Source organism: Lolium rigidum, chromosome 3, assembly GCF_022539505.1.
Source record: "Lolium rigidum isolate FL_2022 chromosome 3, APGP_CSIRO_Lrig_0.1, whole genome shotgun sequence".
NCBI classification, from domain to species: Eukaryota; Viridiplantae; Streptophyta; class Magnoliopsida; order Poales; family Poaceae; genus Lolium; species Lolium rigidum.
This window is the reverse complement of record NC_061510.1, coordinates 28,084,381-28,103,461: the sequence shown is the minus strand read 5'-3', so window position 1 is coordinate 28,103,461 and position 19,081 is coordinate 28,084,381. Positions and strand designations below refer to the sequence as shown.

At 43.1% G+C, this 19,081-nt stretch overlaps 1 long non-coding RNA gene across 1 annotated transcript; it reads left to right on the top strand.

Annotated features, from left to right (window-relative positions):
• The first annotated feature begins 710 nt into the window (after positions 1-710).
• Positions 711-980, top strand: LOC124695313. The gene is made up of 2 exons (XR_007000560.1): positions 711-759; positions 842-980. It is a non-coding gene; the product is annotated as an uncharacterized LOC124695313 (long non-coding RNA).
• The last annotated feature ends 18,101 nt before the right edge of the window (positions 981-19,081 follow it).

Here is a 19,081-nt window from a genome sequence, read left to right as displayed (position 1 = left end):
AGTGTAATTCTATATATGCTCTCGTGCAGCGTAGGTGTGTATTTTTTGGCCCTATCAATCAATTAAATGAGCACCTGAAGTGCGTTCGTCAGACATGGTATGTTTTAGCTCATTGGGAAACTGATACGACATATATTTTGGACTGGATATACGGTGTCTATCTTTGCAATTTTCGTTACATCAGATTCAGTAAGGGTACATACACATTTCAAGGCTTCACTTTTTGTTCAAGGCATCAAGTTTCCTATCCCTTTTGCATTGGTGTTTTTCGTGCCTAAGAAATTTAGATGGCCGACCTTGAAGCACAATACTCTTTTGCCGAAACGGTGTGCTGGTTCATGCGTAATTTATCCTCCCATGCTCTTGCATTTTTGATACATGTATAACTGGCTAACGTTTTCTTTGATTGTTCTTTTTCTCCAGGATCCACTCTCTGGTCGAAGAATTTTATTTTCGGTTCCTTCTTATGTTCGAATTTTTTGGTGCCTAGAATGTTTACTTGACTGGCCCTGAAGTGGATGGTCTTCATCCTAGATCAGTGACGGATTGACCTTGGCACAACACAATGAAGTGTTTCCTAACCATACACCATCCCCATAGCGTGGTTCCACACAGTTATCTGGAACTAAATGTGAGTGAAACGAGAGACAGCGTTCGCACCCTGCCTGATAAGATGAAAACCAAATGCCCACGGCTTGATGTGGCTACAAATGCTCATACAGTCCTATATGCTGTGTTTTCTACCTAGATGCTTATGTGGTGAGTTCTGTAAACTACCCACCGCCATATTTATTATTCATATATGCCAAAATATGAGCTGATTATTTGAGTTCCATGGCAGGAACAAGGGTATAATCAGGGAATTAACTTCAAATGACTGTAAATAGCATCTGCAAATATTCAGTGCTTAAGTTACCTTCAGAAGTTGGTGCAATTGTGAACATATTTTATTTAGTATAAATCGTTTTGTTGCTACCTTATGTATTGTTTTTATTACCGGCTGGTACTATGTTATGCCGCAGCCAGTAGTTTCTTTTCTGCACTCGGTGTTTCTATAGATGTAACAAGCATACTGAAGACTATCCCTTATATCAGCTGGCTTTGTGTCACTTCTGATCGGCGTAACCAGTTCACTTAGTGAGAAGCCATGGTTTCTGTGTATTCAATTTTTCTGCTTTGCATTTCCGATTGTAGCTTATTCATATAAGCACGAAGAGCAAAACTCAGCATAATTAAGCAAGTGGAATATAAAATCGGAGACATCGCTGTTATTTTCTCTACTTCAACAAAGAGCCTTGAGAGCTGATTAATGCAATCAGTTGGCGTATGTAAATGAATTTTGATTTAATAACTCAAGAAAGAGGAACATACCAACTGGTAGCAGATCAGCTCGATTCCCCACTGATAGCACTATGTCCGCCACGACCACTCGATTCCCCACCGGTAGCACTGTGTGTCGTGACTACCTGCCGCCGAACACCTTCTCTTCATCCGGAGCTCACAGACACCTCCCCTGGCTCTCTGTCCGCTGGGGCTTCTTGCCATCGACCAGCCCCCTTCATCAACGGATGATAAAATCAGGACCCCCCTAAGTGCTAGATCTTGATGAGCAGAGAACCTCATCACCGTGCATGTCAACAGAGTGAATCTTCTCCCCTTCTTCTCTGTGGCCTACCTCATTTCCTGAAGAACTGGATCTGGGCAGACAGCAGACCAGAGTCACTGCATACGCCGACAGAGTAGAACTCCTCCCTTTCTTCACTATATGGCTTTCCTTCCGTCGATGTCTTTTCTCAGACCGCTTACTTGCAAAAGCAGCTTTTTTTTAGGGGAACTTGCCAAAGCAGCTAAATTGTCCCAGCCCAACAACAGTGCTTAATAATTGACCCAGTGAGTATAAAGACCAGGTATCATCATTACTGGCCCAGTATCAGCAGGAGTACCAAATTGCTTCCTTCTGATTTTTTTTCCAGGTAATTCCTCCTCGATGCACGAATCTACCACCACTTACTGCAACCGTCTATACCCGGCTTCGATGCAACACCAGGGTGTTCATACCTGGCTCCTTACCCACCGTGTAACCCAATGTAAACGTTGCTATACACTTAGGTATCATCCCTTATATTATTTTATGCATCATCTTATTCCTAATTAATTTTCAGAGGTCTTCAAACTACTGCGGTCCCACAAAATATGAGCGATCAAACCTATATATGTATTATTTCCTAACACTAACCTTACCAATAGAAGAGTTAAAGCCACGGGCGCGGCGTGCCGCCGCGCCTATGCTTCCTAGTTAGCATTGTTTAGGGACGAATATCCCAATTTAAGATGGATAGCTTCGGTATTGATGTTGTGCATTCGGGCTAAATATTAAGGGGGAGCTTTTTTTTTTACCTATGCAGCCTGCTCCCGAATGAATCAGCCTGGAGCTAGACATTCTGAGGCATTCAGTCTGAAACGTTTTTCTCTGTCTCCCTCGTTCTATCTGCTCCGAACGTGAACTCGCTCTCTCACACTATGCTCCCGCTGCCGTCTCCATCCTGCTCTCTAGCCATCGCTATCCCACCCTTCCAAGAGCACCCCCGGGTCGCTCTGCATCTCCTCTATCCCATTTGGACTCCACCACATCCTCTTCCTCTCTCTTTGTCCCCATATTATGTGAGCTCTTAGAACCGCCATTCCAAGCCACCTTCTGCTCCTCCGAGAAGCTCCGCCGCACCTCCTCGCCATATGTAGATTCCCGTACGAAGGAATCAAATCAGAATGTGCTCACCTTACCGAAGTCCGGCCACCGTCCGTCGTCTCCGACATCCCGTAACGTCTTCAAGGCCACTGAAGTGCTCCTTGTGAGGATGTGCATCTAACGCGACTAGTCTCTCATCTTCGTGCACTCTCTATCGTTGTATCGATGCTCGACCAACATTGTGCTAGCTTCATCATGATGTCGTGATGACATCATCCTATTTAAATATTTTTGGAAAATGTTTTCTATAAATATTTATTTGACTTTAATTAATTTATATGGCATATAATCTTTTCATACATATTCAAAAGTTACACAAGAAATCATTTTCAAACATGTATCATGATCATACTCTCATATAAATGCAATACATCATTTTGACCATCTAAACATGGTTTGGAATTCATGAGATATCAATTCTAGGTACCAATAGATGAACATCCAAACACAAATATTGACACTGAATCTCATTGCAAATATCTCAAGATATTGATATTACACTGAATGCAATGTCAAGCCTAGCAATACAAACATCCAAACAGAGCCTAAAGAAGATATATGGAGAGGTCTTGAAGGTTTCCCACATGGGAGGCAAGGAGCACATGCTCAAGTCTAATCTAAATCTTAGTCTAAACTTAGATCTGAGCCACAAGGGGCTATATATAGAGCTAGAGGCGAAGGGTTAAGTTATGTATAAGGATTACATGGTCAAGGACCTAAAATCCGCAAACAAGTATGCGGGAATTAGTACCGACACCTGGGGCACCCTACTTCTTTAGTCTTCTTCACTTGGCTAAGGTGGTAGTACCGGCCCAACCGACGGTAGTACCAACCTTGTACCGGTATTTGTCTGGCGGATGTCCAAGCCCGCTAGGGTCCCGACCAATAGTAGTCTAGTAGTGGCACGGTAGTCCTGGTTAATTCTGGCAAGAGTGCAGAGCACTATGGTTGAAACAAGAATAGGGCAAAGCTTCCAAGATTGTGCATGTCTTTCAAAAATTTACATCTATCGAACAACCAAGATCTACTCTATGTAGTTGCAATAACGGGATTCGATCGATATAATCTAACTGACTAAAGTGGAAGAGCCCGATGAAGATGATCATCCAGGCAATCCCCACAGCTAGGAGATAACTCCCAATCCCGAGGATATCTCCTCCTTGCTCGAAGAGTCGGATGGACGATTCCTCGATGTAGTCCACGCGTTCAGAGGTACAATCCGCGAGGGCTTCACCGTCGAGGGCTAGGATACGAGGCGATAGTGGTGCATCCTTTCGATATATGTGTAGATGGAGAGATATTGACACGACCAACCAAAGGGCCAAGAGATACTCCGAGGAATTTTCACACTACTTAAGGTGAGGGGCACATCTATTTATAGGTGGAAGAGGGGGCACCAACTTGGGAAGGGGGCAGCCACCACCCTTGAGGTGCCTAGGGCTGATCGTCTCCCCTCCCTAGGTCGGTTCTATAAGGGGTGGGTTGGCCACCCCAAACCTAAGGCCCACCCTCCAGAAGGAGGCCAAGGGGAGGGGCGTTGGCGGGCTCCCTATAGCCCTGGTAGCCTTAGCCGATCACCTTCTCTCTATCCACCGGAACTCTTCCCTCTCTTCTTCGGGTGTCCTCCGGACACTTCCATATTTCACCAAAACAAGTGTTCCCCTATATGAAATATCATTGAAATGATCCCAGAAATAATTCCATATACCTTGGAACACTTCTGATGTTACCCTGAGTCAGCTATGACCTGCTCATACTGACTCCGGAAGTTTTTCTCTCTTAGTCAAAAAATCTCAGGAACAACTAAAGACGCTATCGAAATTATTCCGGACAGCTTCTCTCAACCACATACCAAAAATACAACTCTCACAACAGGTTGTGCAACCTTAAACGTGGGACCCAACATGTTCAGTATAGTGAGTGATGAGTCCGAACACCTTCGAATCAATAACCAATGTTGGGATCTGGACATTCACATTTGCTCCTTTGCATAGTTGGAACTTAACAAACCTTTGTTGCACGATATATTGATAACCCAACGTGAGACTTGGTATTCCCATGATCAAAACTCTTTGATTACTATACCTGTTATCCTCGATCTGGTACCAATTCTCTTTTTTCTTGTTTCAAGAATATTGATGTTATCCTATGATCACTATCACAATGTTTTTGCACATATATTTTACTTGATATCACAATACCGAGAGGGCCAAGTTCATATCTATCCTTTGTCAGTAGGAACATATCCCAGTCTTGAATCATTAATCTTTCTATATCTTCACATATACCTGAGCCTTAACCTTTTGAACACTCAGGGTTAACCGGTGAGGGTGGATAACATCAAAGCATACCCTCCGATACGAGCCACCATAATATTCTCATGGTTAAGGGAATTTTACATAATTAAACAATTTAACATATTTTCTATTAACTATAATAATGTCTCATAGCATGTCAATGACTTGGATCTATTCATTCCGAATTTTCGGCAAAATAATCCACCCTCTTTGTTGTTAGCATAGCCATGCTCATGATCATAAAAGTTTTTTCAACTCATAACAAACAAACCTCTTTTATTAGATGTTGATGCATGTAAAATGCATGCATGAACTTTGTAGTTTGTTGACACATATTCCCATATATTTGCAACATATATGATGTTATATCCATGTGTTTTTATTTATTTTTGGTGATTTACCAATGATCCCCTTTATTTGGGTTATACCTCTGCAACACAGGAAAATCTTGTTTTATTTATTTTTGACTTTCAGGGACCTTAACGAAGTCAAGTTGAGCTATAGTTTCGGGGATATCAATATTTCATCAATAGAAGCATCTGAATTGCTTGGACCTCACGAGATGGGCCATGAGGACCAAAAGAGGGCTAGTGGCGTGCCCAGGTAGGGTGGGCGCGCCACCCCTCTCTCTTTTCCTCCTCGGTCGTCTGATTCGCTTAATTCTTTCGCACATGAACTTCTTTTGACCTAAAAAAACCCTATATATAGGACTTCCCGAGGCTTCCTCGAGGAGAGCGTGGTGGAATCACAGAAACACCGAAACAAAGCCAGAACCAGTGAAGATTGGAGGGGGAACTCCGCCGGAGTCACCGCCAGAGGTATATCCACCTTCTCCAACATCTCCACCATCATCACCATGATTAAGATGGAGTATTCCACCTCTGGACTATGGGTTTTTGGCAGTAGCTATATCTCTAACTCTCTCTCTCTCTCTCTCTCTCTCTCATTCTTCATAGATTGTAGTACCATATGAGCTGCCCAACATGATTACAGTCATATATGTAATTCCTATGTGGTGAATATTTATTCTATCATATTGATATATGAGATTGGAATCTATTATGTGTAAGATGTCTTGATAGATGCATATCATGTACCCCATGCTTAACTGCTTGTTCTGATCCAACTTCTATGCAAGAACATGTGTGGGGAGAAGTGTGTTTAGATGGAGTAGCATGGTGGTAGTGATTGAATAGTGCCTCACTAGAGATAAAGTGAATATATACATGTGCTATGTTTATCATGTGACTTTGTGATAATCTTGTTTGCTCAAGGTATCATATTTGATATTCAAAAATTATGCCATATTACTTAAGTCTATACTCTGTTGATTTTTAATTCAAGATAGCTTGGAGTTTTCCCTTTCTTGAGGAGTATAAGAGAGATGTGTTGCATCATCTCTATGTTAGGACATAATGCCCATATTATCAAGCACATATTGAAGTTCAACCAATATTATGCCATTAATGGATTGCTAGTGTCCACTACAACTGAAAGGATTGTATGCCACACCTAGAGGGGGGTGATTAGGTGCTACCCAATTTTTTGGTTCTTTTTCAATTTAGGATTGACATAAAGGTAAATTCTCTAGATATGCAACTATGTGAATTTATCTAGATGACAAGGTATACAACTAAGCAAGATATAGCTAGACAAGATATAAAGGCTCAATCAAGGATAGAGGTAACCAAGAGTGGAGCACGCGTAGATACAGAGATGATTCCCGTAGTTCATTCCTTTTGAAGGGAAGTACATCTACGTTTGGAGGGGTGTGGTCGCTACAAAGGCCTAACCAACGGCACGAAGGCCTTACCCAGGTCTCATGTGAGCAACGCCACAAAGGCCTAGCCCACTTTTCCACTAAGGAATTTTCTCAAGACGGAAACCGGGCCTTTACAAGGTTCTTGGGGCAACATACACAACCGAATTTGAGCCTCCCCATATATGTAACAACACAACAACGACAAGAACAAATCAACCACAAACAACTAGGGTTTCCAAATGGAACACTAGCAAAGGGGCCCTCAAGAAAAAAAGGGGAAATGCAAATCGCTTTGGTGAAGATGTAGATCGTGGTCTTCTCCTTCGATTCTCCAAACCCTAAAACTCAAGAGATTTGGGTGGTTGAGGGAGGAGATCTGATGATTTTCGTGTTCTTGGCGGCTCAACAATGGTGGAAGAAGTCTTGAGGGTTCGAGAAACTTTCCAAGGTAGGTGAAAGGTTCTATTTATACCACCCAACTGATTCTAACTGTTGGAGCATCTTCAGCGGCACTATAATAGGCCGAATAATGGGCCAAGGTTCCAGAGACCTTTCGTGTCCCCTGAGGACATGATGAACGGGCCGTGTCAGATGCACTTTTATCTCGACAGCAATGGGAAGAGACAGTCACGACACCTGCAGAAGGACTGTCGAAATTTTCAGGCAATGCTAAGGTTTGCAGGGCAAGCCAATGCTCAGGCGACAAATAGAAACCCTCAAGGGCCTAGGAGTGACATCCACTTGCCACCTCCTCCCGCAATTACGGACGAAAATAGACATCAGCTCAGAATAGCGGAAGCACCACAACCACCTCCATACGTTGATCCCAACTCCAACGGAGCGGTCTCGATGATTCAGAAGGGTAGGCTGTCCAATAGAGCTCAGAAAGTAATCTCGCGACAGGTGTTCATGGCAGAGAAGATGCCTCCACCAACGATTGAGTACTTAAATTGGTCAGGGCAAGACATTGGCTTCACAATTGCGGATCACCCGCAGCAAGTTCCTCGACCAGGGCAATCAACACTTATCTTACCAGCAGTAATTGCAGGATTCGACGTATCTCAAGTGTTTATAGATGGCGGCAGCAGTTTAAACCTTATGTATGCAGATACGCTAAGGAAGATGAACATCTCCCTAGCAAATCTGAAACCAACCGACACACGTTTCCACGGTATCACACCAGAGAAGCCAAGTTACCCATTGGGGAAGATCAATCTCGACGTTCAGTTTGGGACCCGAGAAAATTACAGAATAGAAAGGCTGGAGTTTGAAATCGTGGATTTTCCATCGCAGTATCACGCTTTGTTGGGACGACCAGCATATGCCAGATTTATGGCAGTACCACATTACACATACTTGTTATGGAGGCTACCCGGACCTAAGGGACCAATAACAGTCAAAGGAAGCTTCGCGTTAGCTGATAAGTGTGATAAGGATTTTCATCGATTGTCAGAAACTTTCGGGATGCAAGCAGAATACATAGCGTCAAGGCTCATGACTGATTATGATGTGCTGCCAGATGTAGGGAGGCCTAACAAAGAACCAACCTTTAACACCGCAAAAGATTCCAAGGAGGTGCAGATTCACCCGACAGATCCGAAGAAAACGACGTCCATCGCGACAGACATGGACCTCGCATAGGAAAGCGCGCTCGTCGAGTTCCTCCGTGAGCACTGGAAAATCTTCGCATGGTGTCCAGCTGACATGCCAGGAGTACCCAGGAAACTTGCCGAGCACCACCTAAACTTGGATCCAATAGCTAGACCAATTAAGCAACCTTTGCGGCGTTTTTCGGAACCAAACCACAAAGCTATGCTGTCAGAGATTGATCGACTCAGAGAAGCTGGTTTCATTAAAGAGCTGCATACAGAGGCCACGTGGGTAGCAAACCCAGTGTTGGTCCCGAAGAAAAACACTAAAGTCCTTCGCATGTGTGTCGACTTTACGTGTCTTAACAAGCACTGTCCAAAGGATCACTTTCCCCTCCCAAGGATCGATCAAATTATCGAATCCACGGCAGGATGTGAACGTCTTTCCTTCCTGGACGCATAGTCTGGTTATAACCAGATCAGGTTGAAAGAAGAGGATGAGGTCAAAACAGCGTTCATTACACCTTACGGCGTGTTTTGCTACAAGATAATGCCCTTTGGTCTGAAAAACGCGGGAGCAACATATCAGCGGATGATGCAGAAGTGCTTAGCAACACAGATTGGGAAAAATGTACAAGTATACATTGACGATGTCGTTATAACGTCAAAAAAGGGGGCAACACTAATCGAGGACCTAAAGGAAACTTTCGACAACCTCGACAAGTTTTGTCTCAAGCTGAATCCGATGAAGTGTTCTTTCGGCGTTCCTGCAGGAGAGCTTTTCGGGTTCCTAGTCTCAGCAAGAGGGATTGAAGCTAATCCAGAAAAAATTCAAGCTATCGTAACAATGAGGAAGCCAACAAAGTTAAAAGAAATACAGCAGCTAACTGGGCGAGTCGCAGCTTTAGCGTATTCGTCGCCGGATCGGGAGAAAAAGCGTTACCGTTCTACGCTTTAATCAAACAAGGAGAGAAGTTCCGAGTGGAACGAAGAGGCAGATAGAGCTTTCGAAGATCTCAAGCGCACAATTTCGACACCACCAATCTTGGTGGCGCCTAAAGAGAAGAAACCCCTCCTGTTATATATTGCAGCCACGCCTCAGGTGGTCAGCACGGCACTCGTTGTCGAAAGAGAAGAGGAAGGAAAACTCCATGGAGTGCAGAGGCCGGTATATTTCATCAGTGAAGTTTTATCGCATTCAAAACAACGGTACCCGCAGTACCAGAAGCTAGCATATGGAGTGTTTACAACCGCAAGAAAATTGTGGCACTATTTTTCGGCACATCCGATAATAGTGGTCAATGAGGCACCCTTGTCCAATATACTAAACAATATAGAAGCTACGGGTCGTGTCTCCCTTTGGAGAATAGAGCTTTCCCCTCGGGACATCACGTACGAGAAAAGAAAAGCAATAAAGTCGCAAATTTTACCGGACTTCATCGCAGAGTGGATGGAGTTACAAAATACAGGACCCCCAGATTTGTCGAGAACTTGGACTATGAACTTCGACGGGTCCAAGAGACTAGAAGGAGCTGGAGCAGGAGTGATATTAATATCACCTGAAGGCGACAAATTAAAGTATGTCTTACGGATGACGTTCCCAAACGCGTCCAACAATGAGGCAGAATATGAGGCTCTTATACACGGGATGAAGATGGTGAAGGCTTGTGGTGCAACTCGACTAAAAATATTTGGCGACTCACAACTGGTGGCTCAGCAAGTCATGAACCAATGTGATGCAGTCAACGATAGTATGGTGGCATACAAAGAAGTGTACAACGAGCTAGAGAAGCTGTTTGATGGATGCGAAGTAAATCACATCAGCAGGCTGAGCAATGATGAAGCCGATGTTCTTGCAAACATCGGGTCGCAGTGCCTCGCAATTCCACCAGGCGTGTTTTGGGAAGAGATAGCTGAGAGATCTACAAAGCCGAAGAAAGCACAGAAGAAGCAGAAGGATGAGAAACCCTCGGGGGCTCCTAAAGAGGCACTAGAAGAAGAAGAGGAACAAGAACTAGTAATGATGGTGCAGGTTCCATGGATGCAAGCGTACATATCATACATCCTAAGGAAAGAAATACCCGACGACCCAGTTGAAGCAAGACGAGTTATTAGACGATCCAAAGCTTTTACGGTGGTTAAAGGGGAGTTGTACAAGCGAAATATTTCGGGTGTTTTACAAAGGTGCGTCACACCCGAAGAAGGAAGGATGATGCTGAAGGACATACACGAAGGAATATGTGGTCATCATGCAAGCAGTCGAGCTATCGCAGCCAAGGTTTTCCGAGCAGGATTTTATTGGTTGACAAAGAATCGAGGATGCAAAGGAGATAGTACGAACTTGCGACGTGTGCCAGAGATTTGCCGCAAAGCCTCACTCTCCGGCAGCAGAATTGATGCCAATACCCTTGTCTTGGCCCTTTTCTCAATGGGGTCTCGATATGGTGGGAAAACTACACAAAGCTTCGCCAGGAGGATACGAGTACATGCTCGTCGCTGTCGACAAGTTCACGAAGTGGATAGAAGCAAAGCCGATAAATTCACCAGATGGAGCATCCGCAATTAAGTTCGTGAAAAGCATTGTCTTTCGGTTTGGAGTACCTCATAGCATCGTCACGGACAATGGCAGTAATTTTACATCCAAGGAATTCAAGGCATACCGTGCGAGGTGGGCATCAAATTGCACTTCGCGTCAGCTTGCGCATCCACAAACCAACGGCCAAGTCGAGAAAGCCAATGGTATCATCTGCAATGGTATCAAGAAGCGCTTGTTAGGACCATTGGAAAAAGCTCGACATACTTGGCCAGAGGAATTGCCAAGTGTGTTGTGGAGTATCCGAACAACACCAAATACGGCGACACAGGAGAATCCGTTTTTTCTGGTCCATGGAGCCGAGGCAGTATTGCCAATAGAGATAGAGCATGATTCCCCAAGAGTCACGGAGGATGATGAAGAAGCTTCTATAAAAGCATTGGAAGACGATGTCGACGCGTTAGACGAAGCCAGAGATGAAGTATTATCACGGGTCACTAAGTACCAGCAAGACTTGAAAAATTACCACAGTCGACGTTTGCGACCAAGATCCTTTCAGGATGGAGACTTAGTTCTACGACTCAATCAAAACAGTACTGAAAAACTCGAGTCGCCATGGCTTGGCCCTTACGTCGTCACAGAAGTAATCCAAGGAGGAGCGTACAGGATAAAGGACAAGAAGACGGGGGCTCCCGAGAAAAACCCCTGGAACGTAGCACAACTCAGGCGTTTTTACGCCTAGAGTCGAAATATAGTCCTCCTTGTAAAAATACAATGTACTGAAACGCCCGCGAGTTTTCAGACGCACTCTTTTCCTTTTTCAGGGCACCGAGTGGGGCTGGAAAAGGTTTTTAATGAGTCGGGCTCGCGGTGCTGCAATATAATAAAGATAGTGGAGATATATATCTTTTTCTTCGACAGGCTCGGGGGCTAGTGCCCAAGAGTTACAATATATATTACCGAAAATATTTCGCCTTGGTGTAAAATACCTCGCAAAATAAACGAAGATACAAAATAGCGATCAGCAAAAAAGGCTCGGGGGCTCGTACCCGCAAATATAGTATACTCAATACAATTTAGTTGCCTTGGTTTAAACCTCGCATACACAATAAAGAAATTCACCACCGAAACACTCGGGGGCTTGACAAGAAATCAAGGAAAACATATCTAGTGGCTTTACAATATAGATTATGTTTACAGTATACAAGGTGCAATCATTGAGAAAAATTGGCAAGACAAAGGAAAAATTATTAACGACCGCCTAGTATGTTATCTATGGTCAGTCGTTCACTATTGGAAGTACGAGTACTATGTTCAGCATAGCTACCCTTCACGAAGAACTCAGCATCCATCCGAAGCAATTCAATCATCATGTTTTCTGCTACAGGCTTCACCACATCATCAATTTTGTCTATATTCTTTTTCCTCTTCGCCATCTTGGCTAGGCACTTGGCAACAATTCGACTCATGTCTAACTTCGGATAGCAGATTTGTATCATAATCATAGCAAATCTTGCGCCAGCAGACATTTGAGCCCGTACAAATCCATGGATTCGAGGTGCATCCCGAAATTTATCCATCAGAGCAGGCAGGGTTTCTGGCATCTTGTTGCGCGGGAACAAGGCGCTGTAAACTAAAGACAATGTCCTTGTACAGAAATCAAGGAACTCACGAACTTGACAAGCGCGATCTTGAAATCTAACAATCTGTCGGGTGCGTTCTGGAGTGGCCCAGAACAGAGAACCATGGTCAAGTGAAAGGTTAACCAGGAGATTCGTCCTTGTGTCTACCCTTTGGTCTTCGGCAGCAGTGTCTACAAAGGAACCTATTTGGCGACAGCACAAGAATATCAAAGGAGGAAACAGCAAAAAAACAGAAGAAGTTTTTGTTTGCAAAAGCATACCTGACATATCCAAACTGGCTTCATTCATCAACTCGAGCATAAAATTCTCTCGGGTGGTAGCCTTTGCAGCTTCAGAAATGGCGGCTTCCTTGGTAGCTATGGCTTCCGAGCTCGTCGCGAGCGCAACTTTCTCTTTTTCGGATGACTTTCGAGACTGCTCCATCATCACAAGTGTTTGCTTCTTCGCATACTGAAGCTGCTGAAGAAGTTCCTCCAAGTCATGCGCTGAACCTTTACACGAGGAATCTTCACCAAATTCACTATCAATAGGCGTTTTCTTCGAGCGAGAGGAAGCAAGAAAAACATCGGAGGGACGAGGAGTTGAAGTGTAGTTATCAAATATCAACTGAAAACAAAAGGTTCGACATCAATCATCAGGCAAAATAGAATTCCATTGATTCTCAGAATATTTACAAGGCATTACAATGGAGGACACCCTAGCGAACTAGTGGGAGAAGTGTCGCCAAAAGCTACTTTGGCGACAGCATCAAAAGGAAAAAAGAAAAAGAAAAAAAAAATAAGAAAGACAGGGTGGTCTACTTGACCTCCGGCTTGGACGAGCTTGGAGCAGGAGTTGGCTTGCAACCGAGGAAAGCAAGGATTGGCTTGGAGTTAGGCTTGGTAGCCTTAATCAAGGATTGCCACTTCTTCGTTTCCATCTCCTTTATTTCGCCAACCTTAGCCCAGTTCACGTCCTGTTGGCTGTCAGCAACCAGAGCAATGGTGCCCTCGACACCAATCTTCAGGCCTTCTTGGCGAAGTTTAAGCCCAAGATCTTCTTGGGAGTTGAAGTGCTTGGCGAGATTTGTGAAAATCTTGGGCTCTTGTGTCTTCGGGAAGAAATAAGGAAAAAGACGCGACAGACCTGCTCTAGCTTCAGCAAGGCCTTCGCGTGCTTCTTCTCCATGAAAGTTAAGAAGGGAAAGCTCGTCAAGCAGCTGATCGCCTTCAGGACACTCCAAGTCAAAATCCTGATGTGTTTTCCCTACAAAGAAGCAAAAGAAAGATCGTCAAAGATTGTGCAAGGATAAATTTGACAAACCGAAGAAGTAGCAAAGGTTTAAGAGCTTACTGATAAAACGTCGACTTTGCGATTGCAAGCGACTGAGGATTTCAGCTTCACGAACAGCTTGCTCGGATATGTTGTCGCTCAAGGCAGTTTCCGCGTCATGAAGTCTTTTTCGAAGATCTTCGACAGCGGCAGCATCTTCCTTAGCCTTCTTGGCATCTGCTTCAGCCTTCTTACGAGCTTTTTCACTTTGCTCCAGTTTACGAGCAAGTGCGTTAGCACGCTTATTGGCTTCCACAAGATTTTCTGACAAAATAGTCGACAACAATCAAAATCATGACAAGAAAGGAGGAAGAGGTCATTTGCCAGAAGAAGTAGCAGGATATTATCTTCGGCTTTTTTAGCATAGTCGCGGTACCCGACAAATCGAGTACCGAGACAGATGAATTCCTTCATCAAAGGCTGACAAAGGAAAAAGAGAAGCAAGCATCAATAAGGTAAAAAGATCGACAGCAAAAAAGTAAAAAAAAATCAAAGGCTGACAAAGGAAAAAGAGAAGCAAGCATCAATAAGATGGCATCGACAAGTATTTTGCACAAAAGAGGAGAAGTGAGCAACTTACGTCATCCAAAGGAGGAGTCGCGGAGCCACCAAGTTGTAGGGCAGGCTCCTTGGGTGGCTCGACCCTTTCCCTCTTTGGCGAAGGGGCACGGGGGCTTGCAGGTGGAGTTGGATGCTCAATGTTTTGCTGAGGAGGCAAAGTTTCATCTCCATCAGGCTGAGCTTCAGATACAACTAAAGTACGCGACGTACTCGTTCGAGCAGTCGCGTCAATAGGTTGCTCTTCTTCCTCGTCACCACTGCAATAAAATGGCGACAATATAAGAATCAAGATAGACAAAAACATCGAGAGCAAAGCAACAAAAAATAATAGGGAACTTACGAGCTGACAAGGGCATCCTAGTAAGGGCTGAAAGCTGTCTTCCTTTCGGAAGGGCCAGCTTCTTCGGCTTTGGAGGAGCCGGAATCGGCGACTTCATTCCTTTTCCTCTTGTTCCTTGGAGAAACAGCGGAAGGAGGGGAGCGTGTCGAGGCAGTGGCCTCAGACTCGGCTTCTTTTTCAGAGGAAGCCGCGGATTTTTGAGAACCCGTGATACATCTCCAACGTACCTATAATTTCTGATGTTCCATGCTTGTTTTATGACAATACTTACATGTTTTGCTTGCACTTTATAACGTTTTTATGCATTTTCCGGAACTAACCTATTAACAAGATGCCGAAGTGCCGCTCTCGTTTTCTGTTGTTTTTGGTTCCAGAAAGGCTGTTCGGGCAATATTCTCGGAATCGGACGAAATCAACGCCCAGAACCTTATTTTTCCCGGAAGCTTCCAGAGAGACCGAGAGGGACCATAGGGGAGCCCTGGGGGGCCCACACATGGTGGCGGCGCGGCCCAAGGGGGGGGGCGCCCCCCTAGTGTGAGGAGGCCCCGTGGCCCCTCCGACTCCGCCTCTTCGCCTATTTAAGCCGTCCTGACCTAAAACATCGATACCAATTGACGAAACTCCAGAAAGACTCCGGGGCGCCGCCACCATCGCGAAACTCCGTTTCGGGGGACGAAGTCTCTGTTCCGGCACTCTGCCGGACGGGGAAGTGCCCCCGAAGCCATCTCCATCAACGCCACCGCCTCCATCATGCTCCGTGAGTAGTTCCCCCATGGACTACGGGTTCTAGCCGTAGCTAGTTGGTATTCTCTCCCCATGTACTTCAATACAATGATCTCATGAGCTGCCTTACATGATTGAGATTCATCTGATGTAATCGGTGTTGTGTTTGTTGGGATCCGATGGATTGTTACATTATGATTAGTCTATCTATAAAGTTTGTGAAGTTATTGTTGCCGCAATCTTGTTGTGTTTAATGCTTGTCACTAGGGCCCGAGTGGCATGATCTTAGATTTAAGCTCTATACTTATTGCTTAGATTGTATCTACAAGTTGTTTGCACATGTCTATGTCCGGAACTCGAGGCCCCGGAGTGACAAAGAATCGGGATAACTGGAGGGAAGGCTTAGATATGAGGATCACATGTTTTCACGGAGTGTTAATGCTTTGCTCCGGTGCTCTATTAAAAGGAGTACCTTAATTTCCAGTAGATTCCCTAGAGGCCCGGCTGCCACCGGCTGGTTGGACAAAAGATGTTGTACAAGTTTCTCATTGCGAGCACTTATGACTATATATGGGAAACATGCCTACATGATTAATAATCTTGATGTTCTGTCTTAATGCTATTTCAATCCTATCAATTGCCCAACTGTAATTTGTTCACCCAACACTTGTTATTGGAGAGTTACCACTAGTGTAGATAGATGGGAACCCCGGTCCATCTTTCATCATCATATAATCGTTCTACATGTCATTGGAAGTAGTATCAACTATTTTCCGGTGCCATTGCTCTCATATTATCGCTACCATTGCCGTGTTACTCGTTACTATCGCTCCCATATTACTGCTCGCTTTCACATCACCCCCGTTACTAGTGCTTTTCCAGTGCAATTGAATTGACAACTCAGTTGTTAAGGCTTACAAGTATTCTTTACCTCCCCTTGTGTCGAATCAATAAATTTGGGTTTTACTTCCCTCGAAGACTGTTGCGATCCCCTATACTTGTGGGTTATCAAGACTATTTTCTGGCGCCATTGCCGGGGAGGCATAGCTCTACTCATAAGTTCACTTGGGGAGTACACTCTACCTCTCTCTCTGTTTTTGTTTTATTTTATTTTGTTTTGCCTAGTTTACTTTTGTCTAGTTTATTTGTGCTTAGTTTATTTCTGTCTAGCTTTATTTTTCTTAGTTTACTTTTGTCTAGTTTGTTTTTGTTTTGTTTTATTTTTCCTATATACCCGAAAATCCATAAAAATTTGAAAAACCGAAAAATTAAAAACTGTTGCTATGGGAGAACCTACAACCTATTTGGAGCTTATTGAATTATATAATAACTATAGAGAATCAAGAACGGGTAAAGTTATGAGTGCTGTGGTAGAAAAACTGAATACAATTGCTAAAATCTTGCTTAAACGCCATGATATAAACTGTTGCTCTAAACAGGATACTAAACATCTTAAATTTCAATGTGGCTTTAGTGAGGAAGTTTTAATTAAGAACTATAATTGGAATAGCTATATTCATCTTGGGTTCGAAGAGGTAGAACAATTTGTCATATTTATGGGAGCCTCGAGATAGAATCCTTCATGTCTAAAAATTATGAAACTTGTGTTGTTTGTAAGGACCTTAAAGATTATGTCTCTTCTATCCTTAATTTTTGCATAGAAAGCTACGGTGATAATCCTTATATCATTGATTATAAAGAGAGACTCATTAATGTACAAGAATGCACTCACACCAAGTAGGAACCGGTGGAAGAAGAAATTGATGAACTCGAAAGCTCATTGGATGAAAAAGAAGAGGAAATTGATGAACCCGAAAGCTCATTGGATGAAAAAGAAGAGGAGAGTGATGAACAAAAGGAGGAAGAATGGATTAGCTACCCATGCCAACCTTCTAATGAGAGTAACTCTTTATCTCTTACACTATTTGATTGTCCTCCATGCTTACCAAAGGCGGATGAATGTTATGTTCCCGTGGATTCTCTTGAAATATTCCCTATGAGTAAAACTTGTGAGAATAATTATGCTACTGTTATTTATGATAATCCATGCTATTTTGATAAATCTTATGATAATGCTTAGTTTGTGCCTGATGTCGAAATGCATGGTACTAAAGAGTTTTGCTTGGCAAATGTTTATGATAAATCTCTAGATGATGGTCCTATGTTACTTGATACTATTAATTGTACTACTAATGAAAATGGGATTGGAGAGTTCTTGACTTTATCTATGAGTCCCATATCTTTTGAGAATGATCAATCATCTTGTTATATTATTGATTAAAGTGGGTTTGAAAGTTTTAATCCTATTATTTCTGAGCTTGACAAAAATTATGTGTTTGTGAATCATGAAAAGCATGCTTTATATGATAGCTATATTGTTGAGTTTGTTCATGAAGCTACTGAAAATTATTATGAGAGAGGAAAATATGGGTGTAGAAATGTGCATGGTACTAAAACACCTCTCTATATGCTAAATTTTTTGAAGTTACTCTTGTTTTATATGCTTGTCACTTTGTTCTTCATGAATTTATTTGTGTACAAGATTCCTATGCATAGGAAGTGGGTTAGACTTAAATGTGTTTTGAATTTGCTTTTTGATGCTCTCTTTTGCTTCAACTCTTATCTCTTGCGAGTGCATCATTAAAATTGCTGAGCCCATCTTAATGGCTATAAAGAAAGCCCTTCTTGGGAGATAACCCATGTGTTTATTTTGCTACTGTTTTGTTGTGTTTTGGAAGTTGTTACTACTGTAGCAACCTCTCCTTATCTTTATTTTATTGCAATGTTGTGCCAAGTGAAGTCTCTAATAGAAGGGTGATGCTAGATTTGGATTACTGCGCAGAAACAGATTTCTCGCTGTAACGAATCTGGGTATGATTCTCTGTAGGTAACTCAGAAAAATCTGCCAATTTACGTGAGTGATCCTCAGATATGTACGCAACTTTCATTAGTTTTGAGTTTTCTGATTTGAGCAACGGAAGTACCTCTGAAAAATTCGTATTTACTGGCTGTTCTGTTTTGATAGATTCTGTCTCTGTTTTTTGCATTGTCTCTTGTGGACTTTAAGTGTGGCTTTCTAGACGTGGAGAGCTGTAGCTAATGTTTTATTGAGTTCTTGCAAAGTGTCACTACAGGGCCAAGGTGGATTAAAGTTTTTTGAGTACTAACCCCTCTAATGAAGTTTATGAGAAGTTTGGTGTGAAGGAAGTTTTCAAGGGTCAAGATAGGAGGATGATATATGATCAAGAAGAGTGAAAAGTCTAAGCTTGGGGATGCCCCCGTGGTTCATACCTGCATATTTCAAGAAGACTCAAGCGTCTAAGCTTGGGGATGCCCAAGGCATCCCCTTCTTCATCAACTTATTAGGTTTTTCTATTGAAACTATATTTTTATTCGGTCACATCTTATGTGTTTTACTTGGAGCGTCTGTGTGCTTTTATTTTTGTTTTTGTTTGAATAAGATCGGATCCTAGCAATCCTTGTGTGGGAGACAGACAAGCCCCGCTTTTTCATATGAACACTTGTGTTCTTCGTTTTACTTTTAATGTTCAATGATAAAAGTTGGAAGCTATTGCA